The sequence below is a fragment of the Notechis scutatus genome, chromosome 3 (assembly GCF_049901735.1).
Source record: "Notechis scutatus isolate UNSWTSFEM ecotype Mainland chromosome 3, rNotScu1.2, whole genome shotgun sequence".
Taxonomy (NCBI): Eukaryota; Metazoa; Chordata; class Lepidosauria; order Squamata; family Elapidae; genus Notechis; species Notechis scutatus.
The window spans coordinates 186,475,908-186,495,064 of NC_142011.1; the positions used below are offsets into that span (position 1 = coordinate 186,475,908).

At 41.8% G+C, this 19,157-nt stretch overlaps 1 protein-coding gene across 1 annotated transcript in view; it reads right to left on the reverse strand.

Annotated features, from left to right (window-relative positions):
• The window catches only part of NCALD (neurocalcin delta), a 58,461-nt gene extending 44,111 nt beyond the window's left edge, over positions 1-14,350 (reverse strand). Inside the window, exon 1 of the mRNA XM_026690224.2 lies at positions 14,110-14,350. The gene's annotated coding sequence lies outside the window, so the exon portion shown is untranslated. The remainder of the gene's footprint in view (positions 1-14,109) is intronic.
• Positions 14,351-19,157: the final 4,807 nt, after the last annotated feature.

Consider the following 19,157-nt stretch of genomic DNA (forward strand, 5'->3'; position numbering starts at 1 on the left):
CGCGGGCCGTAGTTTGCCCACCCCTGTCCTAAATGCTGCTGCGAGAGCCCAGGATGGGACATACCAAAGCCCGCATGTCCACGGGAGGGTCCTCGTCCGGCAAGTCTCTCTAAAGTTGGAACCACTCACTGAAGCATCTGTCTGCCAAAAGCTACACTCCTCGAGGCATAGGAGTCCAAACGGTAATGTCTGATGAACAGGGACGGGGAGGTCCATGTAGCCGCTCTGCAAATCTCCACTAGGGTTGTCTGGGTGGCCCAGGCAGCTGAAGTCGAGGCACTCCTAGCAGAGTGTGCCATTAGGCCCTGGGGTACTGGAAGGGCTCTGGTTAGAAGGCCTGTGCGGTGCATGCTGTGATCCACCTACTCAAGGTGGGAGGAGAGGCTTTGTTGCCCCCAATGGGAAGGGGAAAGGACACAAACATGGCCTCAGTTTTGCTAAATGTAGAGGGACGTCTGATGTAAATTCTAAGCACCCTGCTAACATCTAGGGTGTGCCACTTGCACTCTTAAGTCGTGGAGCAGAAGGGGACAGAAATCAGGTAACACTATGTGTTGGGATCTGAGGAACCCAGTATTAATCTTAGGTACAAAAGGTAGGGTCTAGATGTCTTTCCTGACAGACAAGGCTGCCAGGACCGAAATCCTTCTAGAAGGGGTAATCACTACCAGAAATGCCACCTTACAAGACAAAAAACTGCAAGGGAATGGGGCCTTAGTCGGCGACTGCAGTACTTTAAAGAAGTCCTATGTGGGATCTCGATGACCACTGGAGGCCTCAGGTTTGTAGTACCCTTCAGAAACCTGCGGACCGTGGGATGTCTAGACAAAGATTCCACTCCCCACAAGGATAGAACAGAGGACAAGGCTGCAACCTGCCTCCGCAGAGTGTTAGGTGAAAGTCCCTTGTCTAGGCTCTCTTGGAGGAAGTCCAGCATCTGGTAATTAAGGCCCCGGAAGGGGCAATGTCATATTTACGACACCAATTCCAGGTTGCATCGTAGATGCAGTTGGTAGAGAGTCCCCTGGAGGCTTGGATAGTTCTTATTACTCTGGAGGAATTATAGTTCCAGATCAGGGATCCCCGCTCAATCTCCAGATGGCCAACTGAAGCCACTGGGACTCTGGAAGCAATACTGGCCCCTGTCTGAGCGACACTCTGTCTACCAGAATCCTCCCAGGACTGGAGATGAAACGGTTTACTAAGTCTGCGAACCATGGCCTCCTGGGCCAGTGAGGGCTACAAGTACAAGTTCTGCTCTTTTGCCCAGTGTTTCTGGAAGACCCCTGGAATCAGGGGCAGAAGAGGAAAGGCATACAGGAGTTTCCGTGGCCAAGGGCTGCGTAAAGCGTTCATTCCCTCCACCCCCGGAACCGCACACCTGGAGTAGAACCTCGGGAGTTGCGTGTTCTCCTGAGAAGCAAAGAGATCCACTGCTGGCAATCCGAAGCGCTCCGACAGCTCCTGAAATAAATCGGGGTGCACACGCCACTCTGCCTGGTCAGTGGTGGCTCTGCTAAGCCAGTCAGTTTCAACATTGGCCCCGGCTGCAATGAGCTCAGCTCTGAGCAATACCTGGTGTCTCTCTGCCCATAAGCAGAGTTGATCTGCCTCTAACATCAGGGGTCTTGAATATGTCCCGCCTTGGCGGTTAAAATGCGCCTTGGTTGACACCTTGTCAAGCAAGATCAGGATGTCCCTATCTGAGACAGCATCCTCTAATTGTGTCAGGGCCAAATGGACCGCTCGAAGCTCTAGCCAATTAATATTATGGGCCAAATTTGCCTGGGACCATGGTCCCTGGACCACCCTGGATTGAAGGTGGGCTCCCCAGCCATACAGACTGGCATCCGTGGTCAGCACTAACCTGTCCAATTCCTTGAACAAGAGTCCCATGGAAAACACTTCAGATGACCCCCATCAAAAAGATTTAAGGACCAACGGAGTTAATCTGACCTGAAAGAGGAACAACTCCTACCTGTCTTCTGATAAGGTGGAAGAAACCATTGGAGCGACCTGGCATGGAATCTAACCCATGGCACTATATTAATGCATGATATCATTTTCCCCAGGAGCCTGGAAAGCGTAGCCAGGGGCACTCAAGGGTTAGATTTTATATGGCCAATTAACTGATACTCTCCTGACATTCCTGGGACAAGGACACCTTGCAGGAAAAAGTATCTAATACAGCTCCCAGATGGAGTAAGAAATTGGTGGGAGTAAAGTGGCTGTTTTGGCCTCTTTGACAGAGAAGCCGTGCTCTTGGAGAACTTGAATGGTGATATCCAAATCTTCTGCTGCCCTAGATGGGGAAGATGACCGGACCAGTATATCATCCAGGCAACACTGGACTCTTACTGGGATTGCCCTAATAAGGCCTGGCAAGGCTGCCACCAGCTTAGTAAATGATCTGGGGGCTGAAGAAAGTCCAAGGGGCAAGATCCTGTATTGGTAGTGTCCCCCAACAGAACCTGAGGAGCTGTCGATGGGTCGTAAGTTCAATGGAAGAGAGGAGATAGCCCTCCCGAACACTCTCTAGAATAGAATGCAGCATCTGTATTTTAAGGTGCCTGAATGGGATAAACGCATTCAGAAATGTTAGGTTGAGAATAGCTCGCCACCCCACCCAGGCCTTGGGGACAACAAAAAGCTGAAAATAAAACCCACATCCCAGTTGGAGTTCAGGGACTGGTTGAATGGTCGTTATGTCAACTAGGTGTTGAATGTCCAATTCCATAAGGGCCCTTTTTTGAATTGTCCTGCAAGATGGGGCAAAGCAGAAAATTTCCTGGGGGTGATGATAGAAATTCTAGTTGTAAACCCAACCTTACTGTATTGAGTACCCAAGCGTCCATCGTTGACTCCTCCCATTTGGATGAGAAAAAGGCCAAATGACCTCTGATGGGAAGAATGAGGGATCATTTAGAGCGACGGAATGAGTGACCCCCTCCCCCACGAAAGGGCCGTTTACCCTCAGTTTGTTGTTGTCTGTCCGGTATGTCAGGGCGTTGCTCTTAGCGCTGGGAATACGCTCTCTGCAGCCTGGAGAAGCAAGAAGTAAATGGCCTAAATGGAGGTGGCAGGTAAGGGGCAGGAGGGAAGTCTGCCCTCCAGCCTGGCGAGGAAGGAACTTTTCCTTTGACTCTCATTTTGACGATGAATGGATCGAGAGCATCATTGAACAGCTTCTCACTGGTGCTGGGACCTGAAACCAGTTTCCACTTGTGCCAAGGCTTCGCTGCCAAATTCGTAACCATAGCAGTCTCCTCCCTGCCACAGATGAAGCCATGGCCCTGGAGGAGAACTGGCAGAAGTTAGGGTGGCATCCCCGTGAATTCTGCTGCTGCTATAATCTTATTGAGATCTTGATGCGATCTCAAGTCTGATGGAGATATGCGGTCTTGTAACTGGTGCAGCCAGCGGATAGTGGACCTTGTGAAAAATGATGCAGCAGTCGAGGCCCGGACAGCCAAAGCAGAGGCCTGGTGGTTACATTTTAATGTCTGCTCGGCACGTTTGTCCCCTGCCTAAAGTACATCCTCAGGCTCAGTTGGAGTGCCCAAGGAGAAGGAAGCCATGACTGGAGCATCTACAGAGGGAACTGTAAGAGTAGCAGCGAGGGAAGGGCCCACATTGTAGAACCGCCTGTCATATGAAGATGGGTAGGGGCCTGCAGCAGGAGAGGCGAATTAATTCTGATCAGATCCAGAAAAACTGGGTGATGGAAGGACCTTCGAATGGACTATGTTTTTGGAGAAGAGGAAATCCCTGGACCCCGACTGTACCACCTGAGGTTCGGGGGCAGCCTCCTCTGGGGACACTGGGCAGTAACCAGTGCCTTGTGGAGGAGAGGCCTGAATAAAGCCAGTTTGTGGCTGATGGGGGTTGATCGGGTAGTAGATCTTCCTTTTCCTCAGAGAGGTTGGGGTCCCAGATTTCTCCCTCCTCCCGTTCAGAAGCAGGAGAGTGGCTACGTTCCGATGGTTCTGTATAGTCTCCCTGCTCTAGCGCCCCCCCATTCTGATTGAGCAGAAGGGGCCTTGGGCTCCTGTGGGTGAAGCAGTCCCCTCTGGGGGATCTGGCTTGTAGTAGGCCAGCAAAGGGGGGCTGGGCCCTGTTTGAGGGTCAAAAAATTCATAGCAGCCCTTCTGCTAGGCCCTGTCTGATGGCAATGGAGACTACATCTTGGATGTAGTTGGGTCTGCCACCAAATGATGGATCTGAGGGGCAAAGGCCTGTAGCGGGGGTGAAAGAAGCCTCGAGTTTAGGTCGAGAACACCTTGGGCCATGGAGGGCCAAGCTGAAGAGAGGTCCCAAGAGGCTTGTTTAAAAATTGGGGCCTGATCTTTTTAGGTCTAGAGGCCCGAATTGTTCTTCAACCAGGTCTGGAGACCGGGCTTGGGACACCCACCCACCCCTGTTGTCAAAAAGGGGCTGGAGTATTTCATCCACCTCCCTGGAAGTACCTGCCTGAACAATCGGAGGGTAAGATGGTTGGGAGGCCTGTTGCAGCTGGCCTCTACCTACCTTTGCACTAACTTTTCTTCCTCTTGGTTGTTTGAAGACCCTGGTTGTCCAGGCCTGAAAGCTCTGTTGAATTCTATCCTCCTCCATCGCTGGTATGGACAAGCACAGGAGGTGCTGGGAGCGACCCTCGCTATGTGCTGCCTATGTAGAGGCCTTGATTATGGCCTGCTGTGGCATGGAGGTAGGCCGTTGATGAGTGTGGCCACTTAAGATGGCTGCTCGCCATGTGCTCTGAGGAGATGATCCAAATTGGGCCCTCGCACAATTGCAGCCTGCGATGGCTGATCCTCGCTCTATAGGCAGGAAAAAAATGCCCCGAGCGACGAAATCGGCAGTAGAAAGGAAACCGCATTGTTTACAATCAGCTGTGATGCACTGTTATCTCCGTTTCGATATTTATGATCGCGCTGGCCGAATTCGCTCAGGGAGAGCTGCAGGGGAGGGCCCATGGCTTCTCCCTTACTTATAGTCTTCCCTGGATTATGGGATGATTCCCTGCATTGCAGAAGAACGGAAGCCCACTCTCTTGAAGGCACAGCTGCACCGTGTCCCCGGGAGCTGTGCTGAAGGTTTGTAATCGCTGTTCCTAATTTGCTGTTGTTGCTTTGCTAAATTGCTTTCAGAGACACAGTTCGACTGTCATCGAAAGAAGCGGAGTCAAAGCTGGGGGGAAACTCCCACAGGCAGTCCTTTTTATACAAGACAGACCCAGCTTGATGATGTCATCAGGAGGAGTCTTACCCATCCTGGGCTCTCGCAGCAGCATTTAGGAGAAGTTAGCAGAACAAAATTCTTAATATCCTTGGATAAACAATGTATTACTTGACTCTCTGGCCAACCAGGAAGTGCTCAGATTTACCACACATTGCTATAACCTCATGAACAACTCATATCCTTCCAATTTCCAGAACTCCCCAGCCTGCATGGAGAATTATGGGAATTGAAGTCCACACGTCTTAAAGTTATCAAGTTTGAAAAATACTGCTCTAGGCTTTATTGATGCATCTTTCTTTTAAAACAATAAATAAATTGCAAACCTAAATGAAGAGATTATTCTGCAATGAATGAAAGGAGCTCTTAGAGGCAATGGTCAATTTGAAATATCTGAAATAAAATATAATGAATATATTTGTGTGATCAATTACCATAGAATGACATCAAGCCAATTTCATAAATCAAAATCAGCTGCTTTGGAAGAAATTGCAAAGTTTTTTGAATGGGACTTAAGTCAGTTGCATAAAGAAAAAAAAATTCCAAATGCTTCTCACTCAAAAGAAAACACTGAACTTGGAGTGGACAGAGCAAATATCAGTGAGAATTGATTAGCAAGGCCAACATTATTTTTAATAACTTTCCAAATTTGGAATAGTTGTTTGAAGTTTCTGATTCGTTGGAAACAGGCATCAAACCCACCATAGCTATTTTATACAACAAATGTGGCAAATCCTTTGCACTTACCCTTTTAGAAATAAACTGACTATGGGCCAGTTTATGGACTGTGATTTTAGTATAGTTAGACCATGTATAATTGACAGACTGGATTTTATCACAGATTTTATCTGTTATTTATTATTTTATTCTAGAATTTTTCATTGTATATTTATTGAGTGTTTTTATTTGATTTGGTCTCTGGTCTATCACTGTAATAAAATTCAGAATTCGGAATTCCCAAAGTTGGAGTAGTTGTTTGTAGTAGCATCTTAACTTCACCAATTACTCTAATTAAACTATTTAGCTCTACTAATGTTAACATGGTGCGTAAAAGGAAATTGCAGTTCAAAGTCATAAATGAGACTTGTGTTAGCAGCACGGCTTAATTTTTTTCCAATAGCATGGAACTGCTGGAATTTTTTATCTGACAAGACTTCCTAGTAAAAATTTCTTTTTGAACAAGAAAAATTCCTTGATATCATCTGAAATGTCTAAAACATTTTTTTTTAAAACCCTAAAACTAAAATCCTGCTAAAATAAAATAATAAAGAATTCTATTCTAAAATTAGCTTCATAAATTCTTTTCATGCCACAGCCTTTGTAGTTTAAAAAAAAAAATCCTAATGACCTAAATATCCATCTGTTATCTTTTACATCCAATTAAATTATACAATGTAATGATAGTTAATTTTGTTTTCTTTCACATTCCAACTTTAAAAAAGATAAAAATAAAAAACAGGCAACTCTTAAAAGACAGCTACTTGATTCTTCAACACCTGCAAGAGTTATTATGCTTAAAAGTTCACTAATGTTTCTTTAGCCAAGAACAAATGCTATTTTAAACATTCCCAGAAGATTTCGCTGAGCTTTTCTAAACCTGAAACTCAATGAAGATTACACATTTGCTGTTTGGGAAGTTTGTTTGCCCCTTTCAATCAGCGTTATTGTTCATACTGGATTTCAATAAGCTACTGAGCAAGTCCAGGAACAAAACACAACAACAAAAGCAAAAATGGAATAGCATCTGATATACCCACATTGGTTGCATCATAGGGTTTTAACATCTTTCAGCACTTACTTAAAGCATTGTTTTCCAATGACTTTAGATATGTTAGCAACAAACATGATATATGTATCCCATATTTACAGACCCCTCACATCGCGGACATAAACTGTTTCAACTTCCTTCAAAACGACGCTATAAAGCACTGCACACCAGAACAACTAGACACAAGAACAGTTTTTTCCTGAAAGCCATCACTCTGCTAAACAACTAATTCCCTCAACACTGTTCAACTATTTACAAAGTCTGTACTACTATTACTGTTAAACTTGTCATCACTCCTTATCACCCATCCTCTCCCACTTGTGACTGTATGACTGTAACTTTATTGTACCCTATGACTATCATTAAGTGTTGTACCTTGATTCTCGACTCCTGATGAATGTATCTTTTCTTTTATGTACACTGAGAGTATTTACACCAAGACAAATTCCTTGTATGTCCAATCACACATGGCCAATAAAGTATTCTATTCTATTTAGATGTATATATATGTAACTTGCTCAAAACTTTACTAAGATAACATGTTTCTCATTGCATGTTTGGACTGTACGGTTTTAATCCTAGAATATGCTCAAAATCTCAGAAGTTGCCTAATATTGATTATTTTAAGATGTTTGAATTATTCTTGGCTCCATATTTGTGCATTAGTCATAAAAATGTTATGGAAATATAATTAGAAACTAAGGTTCAAGAACTATGGGATATAGCATTTCCCAAAGGAAGCTTTCTCAAGAAAGATCTTGAATTAAAATAGAAGTCAAAATCCTGGAAAATGACCTTCAAAATTTCTTTCCTTTGTGTGTTAGATATGTGTGTTATTTATTTTCTTCATATTTAGGTTAAACATGTCTGCATTTAACATTAAAAACTTTATTTTGTTTTGTTCTGTTTTTTAAAGATACCCTCTGTTGTTTACTACCAGTACAACACTGTGATGATATGTGGAATATTGACGTTTATTCCAATATAGGAGAGTCAGTTTGATCCTCTAGTAGTTAAGTCACCAGCCTAGAAAGCAGGAGATTGTGAGTTCAAGTCCCATCTTAGCCCTGAAAGCCAACTGGGTGACTCTGGGTCAGTCACGCACTCTCAGTCCAACCCATCTCAAAGGGTTGTTGTGGAGCAAATAGGAGGAAGAAGTTTTATTGGATATGTTTGCCTCCTTATTTGTAAAAATAATAAAGGTGGGATACAAATAAATAAATATTTATTAGGGACTAGAGGTTACTGCTATTACAGTATAGATATATGTTTTCTTTTTTCTCCTGCAAATGTTTGCTAACTTCTCAAGTATAATCTAGCCCACAAAGTTGCTAATGAAAGTACATTGCAGAATGGAAAAATGTTGTGGTCCTTTCATTCAACTTCCCCCAGGATACCTACAGCAGCAACATCAGAAGTTGGGTCAACACTAATTCTGTTAAAGCCATATAATAAGATGGTATCTATGGCATCCCTGCCACTAAATAAATACTGAAATAACCACAACTTATTTCTAGTATGCTTATTTATTCAGGAAACATACATACCCCCTCTTAGCAAACATATATAAACATTAAAGCAAGTAAAGAAACATGCAGTATCCACAAAACAAAGTCCAACCAACTGTACCAAACACTTTATATTCAGGAAAATGTGATTCTTTAAATTTGCCATGAATGAAAAGAGGACAATGTCATTTTTTCTCTTTTTTATTTAATATCTTTATTTTTGTCTTTAAAAAGTTTTTATCTGAAAAAAAGAACTATAAAACATTAAACAAGCAAAATAAAAATACAGGTAGTCTTCAACTTACAACTGTTTAGTTAAGCAACCATCTGAAGTTACTACTATCTGAAAAAAAGGGATTTATGGCACAGATCCAAAGTTCCAATAGTTTTCATATCCCTGCAGTCATGTGACCAGAATTTGGGCGCATTTACGGCCACTTGCAGTATTCCAGTCACATGACTGCATTTTACTATGGTTTTACTGAAAACCAACATTTATTTCCAGCTTTCAGCAAAAATGCACCCCTAGCGAACAATGAGCAGGTTGGTCATATTTTACGACAGTTATGACTTACAATGTTAATGGGTAGGCTCCATTACAGTCATAACTCAAGGCAACCCCTGAGATATTGGAACACTGCTATCATGTCACCCCTAGTCTTTTTTTTCCATTAAACTAGACATACCCAATTCCAGCAACCGTTCTTTATATGTTTTAGCCTCCACTCCCTTATATATTATTGTAATATGTCACAGAATCTCTGCCACATAAGACAGAGACACCACCATTTGATAAATTCTCACCTCTCTAGAGCAGTCTTCCGGACATAGCTCAGTTTGCTTCAAAAATAGAAAGAATGACCCTCATTTTTTACAATTACTCAGTTCCAGAGGATGGAGTAAGGCTGTCAGATACACAAGAGTGCTGCTTTCACTAGGATGTATGAGCTGTATCCTGTCAGCTGTCACCCAAGTTGCAGGGAAGACAAAGCAAAGAAAGAAAAACTGTTTCATTCAGAAAAGGATCAGACTATTGGTCCGCATAGAGCTCCTGATCATTATTTGTGGAAGTGGTTCAGATTTAAACTACCGTACTTGGGAGATCTCTGCTTGCATTTCCTACGGTCCTGGCATTCATAATTGGATCCTGGAATAGGGAGAACAGCAAATGGCCCAGATATCCAAGGCTATTAAAGTGACCAACTAATTAGAAAACTGTAATATTTACAGTGTAAATATGAGGTGTTTCCTTTTGTTTTCTTAACTGACATTACTAACCCTGACAAGGTGGGTGGAGTTGTTCCTTCCCTTTTCAGCAGCTTCCTAAACGTTTAGGTTTTGCTCTTATGGTCGCTAAAAAACTCTTCTTCCTATTCTGTCTATGGAGATTCTCAGTCATCCAGGTCATGGTTATCCCAAAGGTGCTTTTTTTCAAGAGGCAACTGGACTTTCTGGTTTTTCTTTGAAGACTTCTTGCTTCTCATCCAAGAAGCTTCTTCAGTTCTGACTGAATGGTGGGGAATGGAAGGATTTATACTTCTTTCAGTCAGCTGGACACTTGCATTCTTTTAAAGGGTTGTTAAGGTCACCTGGAGGTTTATCTGTATCATCAGGGTTACCTGAGTGGTGCAAATTGGTGTGGAACCTTCTTGGAACTATTGAAAGGACTGTGTTGTAAATTGGAGATAGATGATGTCATATCCCTCCCCCGGATGAGAAGCAAAACATCTTCAAAGAAAAAACCAGGAAGTCCAGTTGCCTCTTGAAAAAAGCACCTTTGGGTCCCCTTCCTATCCTGGTTATGTCAAAGAAAATTTGCTTTGATGCAAAAATCCTGCACAAAATGGTTCTTGCACTCCAATAAGTACATGAGTATTACTTGTACAGACTCACATTCTTTTTCTGTGTGTTCTGCTAAAAACTTGGTCGCTCTGAGAAGCATCCCCTGGCACAAAGGCTGTATGGCAATGTCGAGGTGTGTAATAATGGCATTCCCTGTCAACTTGAGTTTTCTTCTTGCTCCTCACACATGTGGATGACCTGAGATTCCACTGCCAGCATGATCTCTAAATGGTACAAAGGCACTTGTATTTTCTGGAATACTACAGGCAGGTCTGTCATTTTGTCATAAGCAAATAACCTGTACATTCGATATGCTGGTTTTCCTAATATATATTCTCCTCCTCAGGTGTGGTATGAATGTATAACTGCTTCAGTCTGCAGCAAGAATGCAATCTTACTGAAATGCTGGAACAAGTAAAAACAGCAAAGAAACTCAGTTCTCCAGTAACATTTTTCCACCTGAGATCCCTAAAGATTCAGAATGTATGGTCAAGTGTACATTCACTAATATGTATTACAGTATTACTACTGACAGGGTTAATTTCTAAATCAAATCCTGGCTTTACCAGTGGTCTACAGAGGTTCCATTTTCATTTCATGGCTTGGGGGCTTGGGAGTTTGGAAGGAAAGATGCAATTTGGGAAAAAGCATGAATCCTTTTTTAAATAGCTCACTTTTCTTCATCAAATGTAACTTTCTTGATATTGCCTACAGCAATTTATGCACACAGGTGAAGAAGAAAAATGTAATACTTCTAACTAAGTACAGCAAAGCTCTAACCATTTTGAGGTAGCAAATACATGAAATATCTAGAAATGGAACTCAACAAAATGGCTGCTGTGGGAGGAGATGCTCCATCAAAAATTGGCTCACGAAAAACCCACCTATGGCTCTTTGTCACAATCTCTAAACTCCAAGAACTCTACTACTCCACACCCCACTTACCTCTATCTATTCTAGGCAGCTGGGCAGAATACAAACAAAGCAATTACAATTTTTAAAAAAGTAGTATTTTTATTTTCCATGAACATCTAAGGCTATTATTTGGGGAAACTCTCTTAAAATTTATTGTGGGGTTGATGCTATGCTCTGCAATACAACTTCTTTTAAAATACTACCTGAATTTAAAATCACTTTTAAAAATGTATAGTGTTGTGTGAGCCAGCTATTGTGGTTTGGCAATCATGGTTTACGAGTCAACATTTTGAGAGAACCCATAGAAGAGATCACTTGTTCTCCCATGGCTTCCAAATGCCCCATTCTAAATCAAAGTGAAAAACAACAACAATAATAGTTTATGGCTTTAGAAGATGTGTGAACCTAGTCACACTCTGTAGGGAGTTTGCCCAATAGAAATCCTTTGCAACTCCAGATGTTTGCATCTGGGTGGAGAACAAAGCTTCTTGTTACGGCCTGCACTGATGGGCCACTCAGTTCAGATGCCTTTTCCATCCCCACCCATTGAGTACCAATCACTGCAGAAGCAAAAGCGACATGATTGCATGTTCAGGAGACTAACTCTGCCAACCACTCAACACTGCTATGGCAGCAGCTTCAAAAGTATCAATCTAATCATTCATCCAGAAATTGCTTAACACCACTGTCTTAACACCACTGGCTAACTGTTGCTTCTATTATCTGACATAGTAAAAATGGCAAGACTACAATTTTAGCTACCCATGAATCATTACAGAAATTTTCAATACATTTTGTGTTGTCAGCATTGCTACATGATTATGCATATACAAACTTAAGAATGCAGCTGAGTGGAACAGTTATCTTGCATCGCAGCTGCATAATTATTTTTTCTCCAAAAGTTTTGTTTAAGAAAATTAGGGCAGAATAGCATTTTGCTGAACAGCATCCTATACCTGTCATCTATACAACAACTAGATAGCTTTCCCCCCACTCAGGTTATCTTTAAATGTCAGTCAGTGCTTGATTCTTTTCATCTTTTAGCACTTTTGTTTTATTAATCCCAAAACATGTTATCATTAGGTTAAATCTATCAGGGCTCTAGTTCCAAAAATAAACCAAACCTATTAAAACTGATTGATACAAAAAGTGGGGTTCCAAAAGGCTCTGTTTCACCTGTAAGACAATAAATGCATCTATAGTTTTAATAATTAAAAACTATATTGCAGTATTGACTGCAATATTTATAAACCTATTACCGTATTTCTTATTGATTAGTTCTTCATTTTACCTCAGCCAAATATATTAAGCAGGAGACAGATCCAATATTTAACTGATAAGCAATCATCAGGTATTAAATTTTTGAAAAGCTGCTTAAAAGGTTCAGGAATACAACACAAATAATTAGCAAACAATAACTGAAACAAAGTATTTATTCCCTCTCATGGACATATAATGTACAAATATTATCCCATATTAAGACTCCCATATCAAGACAAATTATATGCTATTCTTTCTTCAAACTTCCCTTTTTAAGTGTACCTCGTAAGTTTCAAAGTCATTTTTGTTACTCATTACATAAGTGTATTTTCAGAGATATATTTTAAAAACAGTATGTAGATCTGAAATAAATGCCATGCTGTTTCTTTCAAAATATCAATATTGCAGTTATTCTCCTACATTTCTAATTAGACAAAAGGAGGAATAGCAACATCACTCTAATTAATGTTATATAAAGGCATCCATGCTAACTCTCATTCAAATACAACTCAATGAATCATTATTTATTTAAATGTATTGGCCCTTCAACTCCAGAAAGTCTGGAATTCTATGCAAGATGCAGTTTATTTTTTATCAGTGTTTCCCTCATACAGGAAGCAAGCAAGTAGTGTTTTTATTTTTCAAGTGGGAATAATGTCTTTCAAAGGAGAGGTCCTATTTTTCATCACCGCAACTCATTGTTTCCCCAAGAAGGAAAGTTTAAAAGGAAAGCTGCAGGTGGAGTGGGCGAACGGAAAGGTAGTTGAGAATACACAATTGGTTAACTATTCTATTGGCATATCTCAGATTTGGAACGGTCTGTTTCTGACTCTCGTTCTTACAGCCTCTCTGCAAAAACGAAAGACTTGTTTGTAATCTAAAGTAGCGCTAACACCAGGAAACCTAGAATTCGTATTAGCTTCACTTCTTCTCGGCAGGCAAAGAGACGCCGGTAGGTTCCCACAACCAGACTTGGAAGTTCGCTTCCACTTGAATGGGGGCTTCCTTCCGAGTCCGTGCCTGGAGCCTCGAAGCCCCCCACCACCCCCCACCCGAGATGCAACTCCAAAGTCCTGTGGAAGCAAATGCCACTTCCAATGCTCCCAACTTCGATCCGCCGGGAATCCAGCAGGGCTCGTAGCAGGAGAGAAGAAAGAGGCCCAAAGAAAGAGGCGACCCAGTAAGGTGTTTCTTCGAACCTGGCCAAAGGGGAGCAAGGGAAGGGGAAGGAAGACAGAAGCCGCGTTTCGTGGACTCCGGTCCCCGACACTTTCTCCCACGCCTGCCGCCGACAGCGTCCCGCCCAGTCTCGGGGGCTGCCTGGCATTTCCCTCGCCCGCCCTGAACTTTTACCCCCCGCCGCTGCCCGCGCTCAGCTCAGCGGAGGAAGCCGCGCCGCCTCTGCCCCACTTGAGGAACACCCCGACTCGCCTTCTGCCCCGGAGGGGAAAGTTGTAACGCGCCCCAAACGAAAAGGAGGCTCTTCCACAGCAACCAAAAAAAAAAAAGCAGCAAAGCAAAGCAATGCGCCCAAAGCCGGGGAAATGCCTAACCGCAACCCCTCCGGCAGCCTTTTACCTCGCCCCGCAGAAATGCAATCCTTCTCTAATGCGCCATGCTCCGGCTGCTCGGCGGAGGAAGCGCGGCGGCAAGGAGCGAGCGAGCGAACGAGCGAGCAGCCCCGGACGCGGCAGATTTCTCACATACGGCTCGGGATCCGCCGGAGACTCCAGCCACACCGCCTGCCTCCGGCTGACGTCAATGTCACTGTCACATGGCTCGCCGCGAACCCAAAGAGGTCGTCGTAGCAACCGAAGCTCGGCGCTCTGAGATAATTTCGAGAGGTCATTTGTCAGGCTCGCGCGTGCACGTTTGGACGCGCGGTCGGGGCTGACCCGGGTCCCTGGAGCTGTGGAAAATTTGGGGGGCGGGGGGGGGGCGAGGGAGGACTGAAAGAGGAGGAAGGAGGCGAGGCGGTGCATTAATGAAGATCTGCAGAGATAACGACCGACTTGCCCAGAACCTTTTGGGGTTTTGTAAACTGGGGAGCAGGAATCTTGTGTGGCGACCCCCACTTCTTAATTTCTTCTCAAGCCATTCCAGAATCGGGGTGATTTTCCTTCCTTCCTTCTCTGTGCTTTTTTTGTTGGTTTCTCTGCTTTTGTCAGTGGACTAGGAAAATCCCCCCAAAAAAAATCCCGATTTAAGCCTCGGGGATTATATTTTAACTAATTATTTTAACTGTCATGATCCATCAGTTCAACTATTCAGTGAGACACGATGCGCTATGTGGAATGATTGCTTCTTTGCTTCTCCTAAAACAACTGGCACAAACCAAATTTCCTGGTGTGTCGTTTTCAACACGTAACAAGCATAATTATTTGTATTGGATTTTTCTCAGCTAACTGTCCTGGCAAACGTTAGATTTTATTTTAAAAATCTAAAAATAAAAGTCAATAAGTAATGTAATAAAAATTCAAAGTACAAAAATGCTCATGGTGTACTAGTCCACGGAAACACATTTCTCAAATTACTGCTGTAAAATAAGAGTACTACTGAAAAAGGCCTGTCTCTGGTCTTTGTCAATCTGAATTTAAAGAAAGGAAGACAAAAAAAAGGAAATAAACTAATATGGATCAGACCAAATGTTCCATTAACCTACGCAAAATGCTTCCTGTTTGCCATAGTTGACTTATCAGATGCAACTAGTAGTCCACAAATTCCAACTGATGGCAAAAGAAAAGGATTATTGACTTATGTTCTTAAGTCAATAATCCTTTTCGTTTGCCATCAGTTGGAATTAAGAAACAACACAAATTCATAGAGATTTCATTTAGTTAGTATACCTCATAATAATCATAGTAGGAGTTACAGTGATTACATGGATGAGATATGACAAAAAGAATGATCATATAATTGGAAAGGCAAATGGACAACTGATTTAATGTGTTAACATTGTTGAAACAGTATTGAATTCTTGGCCATTCTTGTTTGATCTGGCTTGTTCTTAACAGAGAGATAACAAAAACTATATTTAAATACTTTGATCAAATGTTCCTTAGACTTCTTAGTTTATATATTTTCAAGCAGATCTTTCTTTTTATTTCTACATAATTTACGGTAATATCTGTACTGGAATTCTTATGTTTAAGAAAGAAACATTAAAAAAATCTCAACCTCTCCAAGCCGTTTACAGAGTCAGCATATTGCCCCCAACAATTTGGGTCCTCATTTTACTCACCTCAGAAGAATGGAAAGCTGAGTCAGCCTTGAGCCTGGTGAGATTTGAACTGCCAAACTGCAGGCAGGCAGCAGGCAGCAGAAGTACCCTGCAGTACTGCACTCTAGTACTGCACTGTGCCACCATGACTCATCATGGTGTTAAGAAAATGGTGAAATGTGCACGTTGCATAATGCAATTGCTATCCTTGCATCACGATACATTTCAAGGACACCTATGTTTTTTGTTAGCTATAATAAATTCACTGTTAGAAAGAAGGACTATCTTGATTTTTTTCATATCTTCTTATTGTATAAAAAACAACCTGTAAGAGTAGAGGTGACAATTTCTCAGAATTACTTGCAGGTTTTCATTCATTATGTGAAAACTTCCATAAGTTTTCTACTGATTCTGATTAAAGCTTACAAATATTTAAATACCTGAGCTGCAACGTAATTTGGAAAATAAGGTTGACCAGTTCATGCTTTGTTGCTTTTGTGTATTTTATGTATGTGTAGGGGGGGAGTCAGCTTTCAATTTCCAAATACCATTAATTTATGCACTGCCTGAAGTGATACTTCCTAAGCAGTGATTTTGCCATCCAACTGGCTGGTTTTGTCCAGTCAGGCCATTGATTCCTCACATTTTATTTCTGTGGAAGAAAAGAAAAGCAATTGATGGTTAAAAAAAAAAAAAACCTCTTGAGTTCAGTCTTACCCAATCTGGGTACCCTACAGCAGTGGTCCCCAACCTTTTTTGTACCAGGGACCAGTTTCACGATTATTAATTCTTTGCGGCCCGGTACAAAATGATCCACGGACCGGTACCGGCATCAGCACGCACGACCAAGGCAAGGCGAGCTGAGCAACCGGCCAGCCAGCCGTCCCCTGCTTCTCCCCGCCACCTTCAACTCCTCCTTTGTACCTTCTCGCGGTCGATGGGCTTTTCGGGCTCTTTCTTAATCTCCTCCTGAGTAACGCGAGACTCCATTGCCATCGGGACTGCTCTTCGTTCGAAGCCGCCCCCCCCTTTGACGAAACTAAGGCGCGAGGATTCCTTCAGCATCCAAACGCCGCTTTCCAACCGACGACCGACAAGCTCACCAGGACGCACTTTCTCAAGCGCCGTCGAAACAAGATGGTGGCGCCCAAGTACCGGCGGCCCTGTAGAAAATGATCCATGGACCGGTACTGGTCTGGGGCCTGGTGGTTGGGGACCCCTGCCCTACAGATGAGTGGACTTCAACACTCAACTTCTCAGGAATGGCCGTGATGGTTGGGAATTCTGGGTATTAAAGTCCACCCATCTGGAAGATGTTTGCCTGCTTTAGATTGGAATCTTTTGAATAGAATAGAATTCTTTAGTGGCCAGGTGTGATTGGAGACACAAGGAATTTGCCTTGGTGCATATGCTCTCAGTGTACATAAAAGATACATTCGTCAAGAGTCAAGAATCATAAGGTACAACACTTAATAATAGTCATAAGGTATAATAAGCAATCAAATCATACTAGGAAACAGTCAATAAAAATTGTTAGGATACAAGCAACAAGGTTACAGTCATACAGTCATAAGTGGGAGGAGATGGGTGAAAGGAAGGACTATAAAGTAGTGTATAAATTAGTGAAGCATTTTGTAATCATCTGTAAAAGTAATGATTAAAAGAACATTACTTGTATTTTTGAATGTTTTGTACCCAAAGCCTAAGGTATAATTTTGTTCAGCAATGTATTTTTTTAAAATGGAATTATTGTATTTGTTTCCTAAATCGAAAACAGAGATAGGGAAGTGAATTTAATATAATGCAGTCAGTTTGAGTGCTTATATTATGATGGCAAAAATAAAGAATGCCCTTGTTGAGAAAACATTTTTTTGTTATCAAAAAAAGGTTAAAAAGCATTTTGACTAATGAAAGCTCTTGAACAAAAGCTGTAAAATAATTCACAGTTTTCCACTGACTGCATTATTGGAGAGCAAAAGAATGATTGTTTAAGTCAAGTCAAGTGGAAGGCAACTCCCCAATGAATACAACACTATGAGAAAAACCCAAGCTTTCCCTTTTCTCAATTTCCCAATACTTTCAGTTCCCACGGGGTGAAAAAAACTATAATCACCCCATTCCCCAAATCAGTAATTTATATTTACAGTTATGATGTGATGTGCTTTTTGAGAAGATGACAGTGGTGTTTGTTTAAGTAAAAAGAAAAAAAAATAGATGGGGTCTGTCACCAAAAGTTACAATTAATCCTCAAATATGAATAGGTAAGTCCCTGATGAAGACAGAGATGCAAAAGAAACCATCATAAATTTTATCAAGAGCAGATTTGTATATTTTATTCCAAATGAACTTTACATTATACAGACATTCAAACAATCAATCCGTCTTGTCAGCATCCATCTTTCCATAATCAAAAATGCACAAAATTACACCTGACAAAAATTATGCCTGAAAAGTACATATAAACAGTCGCTATTAAATAAAAAAATGTTTTTTACAGGAAATACATTTTTAAAACATCTTGTCAAAAAATGAACATATTATGCACGTTGAAGTCTTGTTTTTTGAACTAAGATCTCATGACTCAATCCTTACAGCAATAAAATAAAATATTATTTCAAAACTTCAGTAACAAAATTAGAACAGCTAATATCTGATAAAAATAAAAACATGCATTCATACAATACATAGAATGAACTGGTTTCACAGAGATTCAATCAGATTACAAAGAAAGAAAGAGGGGTGTTGAAACATTAAGCATATTTCTCCACATATCTTTAGTATAAATAGAAGTTTTTATGCCTAAAAGCTGCTCCTACTATGCACACTCACCTTATTTATTTTCCAGTAAACTCTAGCTGACCAGACCTCAGAAGGATGGAAGGCTAAGTCAACCCTGAGCCGATGAGGATCAAACTCCAGGCTGTGGCCAGAGTTTGCCTGTAATACGGCATTCTAACTACTGTACCAACACGGCTCATTCAGTGATGGAAATTCTGGTCTCAATTACCTTCATTAACTAAGGACTACCTATAATAATCATATGCTTACCATATCAAGATTTAGAAACAATGATTGTCAACCACAAATACCAAACATAAATAATACAAAGCATTGGCATGTAGATAAGAGGTGTTGGGCTGAAAAAAAGCCTTTGTAAAAGAGCAGTTGGTTGAAAAAGTGTGGCTAACACTGATGTATATGGTGACCATTATTGTCAAACAATTAAAGGTCAAGAACATCAGGCTTGCTTGGGTGTCCAGGCACCATGAGAATGATTATTTTTCCTCTCAGATGGACAAATCCCACCTTCCCCTTTGTACAATCCTACTTTCCAGGACTTTCTTGTAAACTGACCAGGATACAGAGACAGAAGCACAAAGCTGGGACAATATCAACCCAACCTAGA